Source organism: Leopardus geoffroyi, chromosome B3 (assembly GCF_018350155.1).
Source record: "Leopardus geoffroyi isolate Oge1 chromosome B3, O.geoffroyi_Oge1_pat1.0, whole genome shotgun sequence".
Lineage (NCBI taxonomy): Eukaryota > Metazoa > Chordata > Mammalia > Carnivora > Felidae > Leopardus > Leopardus geoffroyi.
Window position 1 is genome coordinate 47415080 of NC_059337.1, and position 9987 is coordinate 47425066.

At 50.8% G+C, this 9987-nt stretch overlaps 1 long non-coding RNA gene across 1 annotated transcript; it reads right to left on the reverse strand.

Annotated features, from left to right (window-relative positions):
- Window positions 1–1057: 1057 nt before the first annotated feature.
- On the reverse strand, window positions 1058–8494 carry LOC123582960. The gene is made up of 2 exons (XR_006704672.1): window positions 7725–8494; window positions 1058–2624 (listed from the first exon to the last, which is right to left on the reverse strand). It is a non-coding gene; the product is annotated as an uncharacterized LOC123582960 (long non-coding RNA).
- Between the last annotated feature and the right edge of the window lie 1493 nt (window positions 8495–9987).

Genomic DNA, 9987 nt, shown 5'->3' on the forward strand with positions numbered 1-9987 from the left:
AAAGAGTTTGGAAAAACCAAAATGAAACCATTTATTATGGGATTTTTTTTTCAGGGCTCTTAACAGATAATATGAATCGAGAACCCCCCTGGAGGGAAACGGAGTGTGCAGCATTGTCTGCAGTAGGGCACACGGTCTGTTTTTTAAGACACATTCTCAAGTGACAAAGTGTTCCACAGAGCACGAGTTTACGATGAAAGAAGTGACCCCAGGGCACACTGGCAGCCACAGGAACAGACAAAAATGAAGAGAAAGATGAAGAGATAGTGGAGGGGCAGAGGTGGGGAGGCCAGCCGCAGGGTGGAGGTGGGGTGGGGGGCCGAATGCCAATCATGCCAGCCCTTCCGCATGACACTTCCCTGCCCCCCTGCAGAATGGAGATGGGGGCGGGTGTGACATGGGTGTGGCTGGCAGGCCCTGTTCCCCCAGTGGCGTGGGTCAAAAGGAAGAGCTCCGGTGACTTGGAAAACCCAGCTTAATTCAATTTCCAGCCCTCACTGTCTCCCGTGAAGACAGCAGGAAGTGGGGACTCATGGAGAGTCAGCAGCCTTCAGTGAAACCCACTTAGTGGGATCTTACCTGACTCCTCATGTCAGGCCCCCGGAGTCCCTCTTTCTTCCTCTGGGGCCACCCCAGCACCTACACGCAGACCCACACAAAGCCTTCTCTTGGCTTGCCAGCAGCACAAATGACATGATTTTCAGTGTGCCATTACAGATGTGACACACCAGACGCAACATGACAAATTAAGCGACACATCCAGACGTTCCCCCCATACAACTCCAAACGGGAAGAATCTGGAACAATGCAGAACAGGCCAGTATGGAAGGGGAAGATATAGCCTTGTGAGGGCATTTCCAGGAGGTCTCACAGACATGTGGCCAAGTTTGTGTTCCAGATCCCCTTTGCAGACAGAAAAGACAGAAAATGGAGCACCCAATCAGGAGAGAGGAGACGGTGCCTTACGGGCACCAGAATGGGGAGTAGGGAAAGAAGGTAAAAGGAAAAAAAAACCCCTATATTCAGCTCCTCCCATAAGCTCTCTTGTTTCAACCTCTTAGATACCCAGTAAAGTATATTTATTGGCAGACGAGAAAATCAGGGTTCAGCAAGGTCCACAGATAATAAGTGATCCGTCTGGCCCAGAGCCCCACAGGCTGCCCCTATGCTATGCTGCTTCTAAGAATTGAGGAGACCTGACTTGGGTTAAGGAGGGTGGTTGCCCAGCCAATAACTCTGTGTGGAGACTTTAGAATTCAGAGCTGAGAAACCGTGAGGAGAGTAGTTTCAGAGGACGTTTCTGTGGTCCCTGCTTTCCGGGTGTCACGGGTAGAGAGTGTGAGCACGCAGCTCGGGCTGAGCCCCAGGGGTATGGCCAGAGAAAAGACCACTGACCACCTGGGATGCGACCTTAGAACCAGCCCAGGCTCCATAGCAGGGACATGTTTAATGAATTCCTAAAACTTCAGTTGGAAATGACTGAAAAACTTCATTAGAAAGAATCTAGAAATGACTTCTGCTAGTGCTTTCTGTTTGTTAGAACTTTGAACTCTGGACGGCAATTTCATACGTATATTATCATCTGACTCATGTCACCTGTTCTGGGGGGGGTGGGCTGGGGAAGTAAGTAATTAGTGTTTCCACCTGACGGATAAGGATGCTGTGGCCCAGGGAGTAAGGGAAAAGGCATCCTTTATGACTGGCTACTGGTGATTGACAGAATTCCTTACTTTTCTACACTTTTGATATAGCGCAATATCTAATCTAGCAACACCTCTAAGAAGAGCCATCCAGTGACTTGAATTGCTCAGCCTGTGGCAGAGTGAGAATTCGAGTCTCCTGGCACCAGAGACACCATTTCTTCCCCTCCTGCCATCCCATTTCTAGACTTAACGTCAACAGTCGCCTTCCACAGATTTCAAAGGCTTTACATACCAAAATGGCATCCTGTCTCTGGAAATACTCTCTGGGGGACTAAAAGATGGTCACCAAACGTCGCATTGACCAAGGATCGGTGACTTCATGAGCAAGCTATCTCCAGCCCTGGCAGTCTCTGGAATTTACCCAGAGGACTTCTGGAACCACAAGCAGATGACTGTTTAGCAAATTGACCCTGGCATTAACGGTAAATTTAACGCCAGCGCTTCTTCCCAGTGACCTCATTTGTTGAGTCAGACTTAATTCTATCACAATCCCCTGAGCTCAAAGGTCCAAGTCATTGGATGGCACGTCTCTGAGGCATTTTTAGACTGGGCGCTGCACTTGATCGCCTTAAGGAATGGGAAAAAATTCTGTCAATCAACAGTTGCTGGTTTTCAATGATGTATCCGTTCAGCTGCTTTTTTTTCTTTTTCTTTTCTTTTCTTTTCTTTTCTTTTCTTTTCTTTTCTTTTCTCTTCTTTCTTTTTTACACAGCAAATTCAGCCAGGTACTTTGGAATGCAGACGTGAATTCATCATTAATTTTCTGTTAATGTTGTCATCAAATGTCATAGGGTTGAGTGAAATTGAAATATTATTCTGAGAAGACCATTCTGAAATCTCTGCTAGGGACAGGCAGCCAGTTCAGGGCAGTTGAATTTAGGGGCGGTGTGCTTTCTGCCTGTTATTGACACGGCTTCCATTCTGTGGGAATAGAAATGGGCTGATTATAAAGTTCATTATTATGTTACCTTGGTGACAGAGACAATGGCATTTTAAGACAGCACAATGGAGAGTTATAGAGTTATCAAGGCACTGGTTAAGATAAGGAAAGAAGAAATGAGAAGATCTGTTAAAATAAATAAGCACTTTGGAGCCCACATCAAGTAAACAATTCTTTTTAATTAAGGCTGAAATTTAAAGCATGAATGAAGAGAAAAGGGGCTTAAAGACAATTTCTGTCAGTGTGAGGTATTTTCAGGAAAGAATTAGGGCAACCAAGGATTATTATTTTCTTAAGCTCTGATTGAAATCTCAGACTTTCATCCCTTCTGCAGTTAGAAAATCGAGAGACGAGTTTCACAACCTTCAGTGAGGGGAACTAAAAGCCAGAAATAATCTGGGGCTGTTGAAATTCCGGGAGCAAAGTCAGTGGGCAGGAAGTGGCTGTTCACCGATCCCTAGAACAACCCCACTTTTTCCTACTTGGCTTCCTGTCTTGGCCACACAGCACATCAGATAATTTCTGAAGTCCGTGCTCCCCAGCAGGCCTGCCGTCTCTGGTGTCACTCAGGCCTCCATCCTGCTGGCACACAATTCGGCCCTCCTCATACAGCTGTGGCACCACTGTCTAGTGGCGGGAGAGCAAACTCCTTGGGACAGAGCCACCTCTTTGTCTTCACCCACAACCTCACACAAGGTTGCTGATCTTGGCTCTTGAACCATACAGGTAGTTCACTTCCTTGCCAGATAAAAAGAATTTGCTACAGTCTCAAGCATTAAAAAAAAAAAATATCTATTTCTAGGGGCGCCTGGGTGGCTCAATCAGTGAAGCATGGTTTATGCGACCTGCTTGGCTCAAGTCATGATCTCACGGCTCCTGAGTTCAAGCCCCGCCTCAGGCTCTGTGCTGACAGTGGGGAGCCTGCTTCGGATTCTGTGTTGCCCTCGTTCTGTGCCCCTCCCCCACTTGTGCTCTCTTTCTCTCAAAAATAAATAAAAAATTTAAAAAAAATGGATTTCTATTTTGCCATTGGACAACAATCTCTTAGGTGTGTCGGAGTGCTCTATAAGTCCATACTGTGGAGTATTCCACACCATTGGAAAGAATAAGATCCATATCTGCTCATGCAGAGGGCTTTTCATGATGCATTTGCTGTTCAGTGAGCAGTGGCAAGGAATTGTATTGGGTATAATCCCATTTTTGTAAAACAAACAGTGACTTAAAAGGAGTGACACCCTTTGCATGTCAGTATGTTTGAATGCACAAGGAGAAAAGCACAAGACTTCAGGAGCCTTTACCTTGGGTTATAAGAATAGGTAAAGGGACTGGAGGGATGTAAGAGAACGTGTTTTAAAGAAATGATTTACAACAAGCACAAAAGCCCAAGTATTTGTAGCCATTACAGGTTCTCACATAGGGGTAAAATGAAAAATAAGACTTCCAAGTTGAACCTTAGGGTTTTAGTTCAAGTAATTGTGGTACAAACACACGTTGTGGTCCATCCCTCTGGCCCGCAGACGAAGGCGCGGGTGGGTGGATATGGGGTAGGCACTCTGGTTGAAGGAGCAGGGTCAGGGGCCCGGGTAGGAGGGGCAGTTAAAGACAGTCCCTTCCCCTCTCCCTGGTCTGGCCCTTCCACACCAGACTCCTCCCTGCCTCCTCCTTCCCCCTCTCCTCTCCCTCTGCACCTTCTTCCCGTCCTCCCCCTCCTCTTTCTCCTCTTCCCTCTGCTCCTCCCCTCCTCCTCTCCCTCCTCTTCCTCCAGGACGACCGGAGGGCCCTGAGCCTCCGGAGGGAGGGAGCAGGTCTGGCTCTCCTACCCCCTCTCCCTCCAGGACCTGGTGAGATAAGCCACATATCCAAGGTCACAAAATCTGTCAGCCTGGGACCCAGTTCCCCCACCTCCAAGAGGAGTCTTTTTTCTCGTGCGTCAAGTGGCTGGAAGAAATCAGTGTGGACAGGTTTTCTGACCGCTCTGAAATCCCTGCGGAGGGGAATCCGAGCGAGCTGATTGCCCCTTCATGAGTCTCCTACAGGCGAAGGTGCCTCCGGGAATGTTGTGGGGGGGGGGGGGCGGGGGGCCTCACAGCGAAGCTCACTGCCTGAATGGAGTGTTCATTTCCTGCTCTGAGGTTCCCCCTGATCCGGAGGGAGGGGAGAGCCCTGCTGACAACGGGGCTGTGGTCTGGGGATCAGGCAATTCTCCTTACTCTGTGCTCTACACAAGGGCTCTTCGCAAATTAGCCTTTGCTAATTTTTGCCTTTGCCGTGGGCTGGGCTGCCCTGGGCGAGCAGCTGGTCTCAGCTGGCCTGTGTTCTCCCTGCCCTTTGGCCTCCTCACATCTCTATTCCAGGCCCGCAGCAAGGACCACTGGCCACCCGTCAGGCCCTGCTTGCCACCACCTTGGCCTCTGCAGGTGAGAGTGGTAAGGGGCTTTGGAGTAGATTCCAGGAAAGCAAGGTCTCTCGAGCTCCAGGTAGGCGCCGAGATTCCGAAGACTCTCCCAGGTCCTGTCTGCTGGGAACTGCTTCCTGCCCCTAACACGGCATCATTCCCATGCTCCCTGTTTCAATGCATGTCCACCCCTCCACCTACTTGCACAAGCCAGAAACTCGGGGCTCAACCCCGACACTTCCTTCTCCTTCACTCCCATAGGAATTAACCAATAACCTGGTCACTTTTATCTCCAAAACATCCCTCAAGCTCCTCCAAGCCTCTCCATTCCTGTCCAAGATACTGTCACCTCCGGGATGCACCACTGTGGGGTCTCCTACCAGGACTCTTTACTTTGGCCTCCCGCCAGACCAACTGAATGGAGAGGTCTGGGTCCTTCTCACACTTCGGGCATCCCTCACTTCAGGAACTGCAAACCACTGCTCTAGGCTTTTCTCTGTACAGCAGCCAAGATCATTGTTCTAAACACAGATCTGATCTGCCACTACTCTCTCTCAAAAGCCCTGCAGAGGCTCCCACCCACCTGCCCAGCAGCTCACTTCCCCCTGGCCCCCTTTTCTGGGAGGCCTCCCCTCACCCTGGCCTTCTCTGGCCTCCCGCACATGCTCTTCCCCTCCTGGGAACACCTCCTTTTCTGCCCACCCTCTCCTTCCCAGATATCAGATGAGCTCTCAGAGAACCATTTTCCTCCTCCACACGTCTCTGTTTGGAATTACACATTCATGAACACAATTACTTGATGAATGCCTCCCTCCTCGCCCCCTCCATGAGCACAGAAGTATGTCCGAATTTGTCACTGTCATAGCACGTTCTAATCGGTCAGGAATATTTGTTGAATTGAACGACTAGATAATTTACAACATGTGTTCAGGTGAAGGCAATGATGGTGGATACAGGAGTGAAAAGAACACAACCCCAAACTCAGCATTCCAGGAAGACTTCCTGAGGGAGGTGGCATTTTAACTGAGAGTGGAAAGACTAACTGGATTTTTTCAAGCCAGGGCACTGGGGTAGGAGGAGGTATGCTCTGCAGGTAGAGAGTATTAACACAGGCGTGAAGGCTGGGTGGATGGAACAGTAAGTACTCCACAGGAAGCAGCAAATGGGAGGAGAGAAGACTGAAAAGATGGGCTGTGACCAGATCACATAGAGCCTTGAGCTCCAGGCAAAAGAGCTTGGGCTCCATGCTGTGGGCCACAGGGAATCCTTGAACACTAATTTTAGCATGGAAAAGGCTTCACTGACATTTCCAGCACAGGTGCAGTATATAAACCTGTCATCACTGGAAGGATCCACGCTCATTCTAGCCCTGCCCCTTCAATTGGCCGGTGAGAAAGTTGTGGCCCAGAGAGGAAGGGTGATTTCCCCAGGGTCACATAGCTGACTCCCAGTGCAGTGCTCTTTCCAAAAGAAAAGAAGGATCATTTCGATCAGATTTCAATCTCCTTTTAACCCCTCACTACTTCTTTTTCCTGCTCCCAGCAGCCAACCTCCTTTTCTTTGCCTGTTATTAGAGAAGAGGTTGGTTCATAAAAGTATTCCTCCTGGCTTCTGCTCTGCTGGCCACAGATGCTTAGAAGGCTGGCTTCTGGGCCTAACTTGGGCCTTACATACTACTGGGGACTTGGGTCAGTGCAACCTCCTCTGTGGACCTCAGTTTCCAGTCTGCACTATGAACCCCAGGCTTTCTGGAGAGAATCAATGTAGGAAAAGCCCTCTGCCCAGTCAGTCATAATGCAAATGAATGTGCAAAAACCCTGTGGCACCCTTGAGCTAACAACTTCATCCAGCCAGCTGGGTCCAGAAATGGCTCACCAGGGGGATTCTAACATTTTTAATCTGTCCTCAGATATTGCGAAGAGGCAAAGGGAGGTATCAGGCAACAGCCAGAAGCCTGTGTGCAGAATAAGGCTCTGGGGAAGCTGCTGGTGGGCCCCAAGCACACACAGGGGTTGAGGAAGAAGAGGAATCATGCAGAAACTAAAGCCAGTTATCCTTCCTCTTTTAAACACTATTACATTACATCACATCATCCCCAAGGACGGACTCTTCATCCTGAAAGAACTTGTGAATCATCCTTTTCTTCTGAAAACTATTACTCTGCAAATGAAGGAATCCCCATAGCAACCATTTTATGTCTTTGGAGCCTTAAGAAGGAAGTACAGTGAGAGCTCTCTGCACCTTCCTGAGATCTGAGGCCTCTCGTTTAAGTAAGTCTGAGAGACAAAGCAATTGGCCTAATCTTCAGATTTCAGCTGAAGATGGAAGGCAGAAGCTAAAGGGAACATCGAAAAGGAAACAATAACCAGGGATATCAGTGTTGGAGCCAAATTCACGCGCCTTCTGAAGAACCGCGTGGGAAGCACAGAGGAGGAGGGCTGCGCAGTTCAGGAGGTTCTAAGGCAGGAGAGCCCAGGCCATCTGGTCTCATCAGGCAGTGGTTGGGCCTTGGCTTGCAGCCAGGGCCTTTTCCCAAGCTGCTCTGGTGAGAACTCTTTCCCTTCTCATTCCTCCTTTTCCTCCTCCTTTTTTCCCCTTGAGTCAGGAAGCATCCCCTTCCGTCCTTGACAGAATGGGAAAAGAATTAGAAAAACCACTCAGGTCAGTCTGGGCCTCTACCACTCACCTCACAGGGAGGAAACCGGGCAGAGCGCCCTCCTTCCAGCAGAGCAGGAACGTAGGGGTCTGCTGATCCCAGCAGTGAACTGGTCCCACATGGTGGTCCTGTGGGAAGTTTCCAGCTCTCTGGAGACGGGCCTCTGTCTTCCTCACACACCCCATGGCTGCTCCTCCTGTCTTCCCCGTCCATAAGCGCTTCCGCTGGAATGAATTTGGACAAGCACCTATTTACATATGCAGGGACTTCTGTGGGGCCCCTGCCAGGCAAGTGGCCAAGCTGGGGTTTACCTCGTGACTTGCGGACTGTTGGCACCTCCCCACACCTCAGCCCTACTCTGGGCCCCCAAGGCACAGAGAGGCAAAAGAAATGGGGTGCGGAAGGGCGGAGCTTCCCCTACCCAGACATCGCGGTGCTCGTCTGCGGTCGGAGTCTCTTTCCTGCCTCCCAGTCCCCAGGATGGTGTTCTCTCTGTCTCTGTCTCTGTCTCTCTCTCTCGTTGAACACCTGTCATGTTCACACCATGCACTTCAGTGTCCTGTTCGGGCCTGCCCTGCTCACCATTGTCTAGGACTGCACAACCTTTTCTCTCCTCACCCTGGAGCAGTCAAACCCCTTTGCTCTAAGCCTTCACATTAGGAATGCAGGCCGTTTGGGACAGGGGCCTTCCAGCCCCGACTCCTACCCTCGTCCAGGCTTCCCTCCCACGGCACAAGGGGCCACCACCTGCCAGGCTGGCGAGTGCCGGCTGCTTCCTCTCTCCCCAGAACACAAGCCACACGTCCTCCGGGAAGGGTGGGAGAGGGAGCAGGAGGGAGGGAAGCACCAGCATCCCCAGGGGAGGGATAAAACGCAACAGCTATTCCTGCTGGGACCCCAGAGCTTGGGGACGGCAGATCCTGGCCAGTCTCAGCTGGTGGCCACACGGGCAGGTGGGGCTGGGCACCTGTCAGTAGAGGGCAGGTGGGCTCTGTTCTAAGTGCTTGGTTGTTGGGAGTCTGTTCCTTGGGGCATACACAGTTCACTGCTCATCATCCTAAAGAAAGAGGAGAACTAAACACTTTCACTTTCCATCCATATTTTAAGGAAAAAAAAAAAGCAACTGTGCGAAGGATTCACCTATGCCTCGGTTTCAAGCCCTAAGATCACTGCCTGTCTCCCCCCACACCTTCCTCAGCATCACCCCCTGAGCACTTGTTCATGGCACAATTCCTGGGCGCCCCCTCTGTGCCATGGCCTGTGTTTGCGGCTGGGAGGAAGGAGGGAAGACAGGATCCTGTCCGCAGGTCCGAGCAACTATGGCGGGAGCTGTCATCAGTGTCCAGATGGGGCAGTCGTGTCTGCCACCTCCTTCCCCCTCCTGCTGCTTGTGGCCTTTATTTTCCAGACTGAGCTTTAACGGTAAGGTTTTTCACCTGGTGAATGCGCTTTGGGCGAAGTCTGCTCCAGGTTGGGATATAAATAGTGTTTATATACATGTTATTCAAAATTCCGCAGAACCGGGGCTCTTCCCTAAGGCTGAGTACAGCTCTCTCTTGCCCTGGTGGTAGACTGCCTGCCTCCCCACTAGACTGAAAAAGCCATTTGAAGGCTCTCTCCCCGCCTCAGGCCCCGCAGTGCCCAAGGAACCACAGCGGTGAGCACCGTGCCTGGCACAGAGTGGGTTCACAGTAGAGCCGACCTGACAGGCAGACGCCCCTCAGAGAAGAGAGGCAGCACTGGTCCCACAGACCCCCAGGGGCCCTGCCACTTCTCTCCCGAACTTCCTCATCCATAGATCAGAGATCATAATGTCCTTCTCGTGGGATCACTGGGAGGATCACAGACTGTGAATGTAAAACCAAAACAACAAGTGGCAAGGGGCCCTCTCGTCAAGAGTTTTCTAGAGAATCATTTTGGGATGGAGTTGAAATTTCCAGGAAAGAGGTTCTTCTGCCAACAAACACTTCTTGACCACCTCTGTGCTAGGTGCCCTAGCACCTGGGAGTACCTGAGAACAAGGGAACCAAGACTGAAAGGCAAGGAAGGTGAGCAGAAGTGAGTGGTCATGAGCAGGGCAGACAACACTGAGGGGCCAGATAAGGAGCCAGGGATGTGGGCGCTCAGTCAGCATTTTCCCGGATCCAGGGACAGACACAGAGGGCACCATCTCCTCTGCCCTCAGGTGGGGACTGAGTCAGGCAGAAGGGCCGTGCAGAGATTCACCAATGGGCTCAGCCTGGGTGGATGTGGGTTCAGCTAGTGCATCTTGTTTGCCAGAATGGTGGCTTTG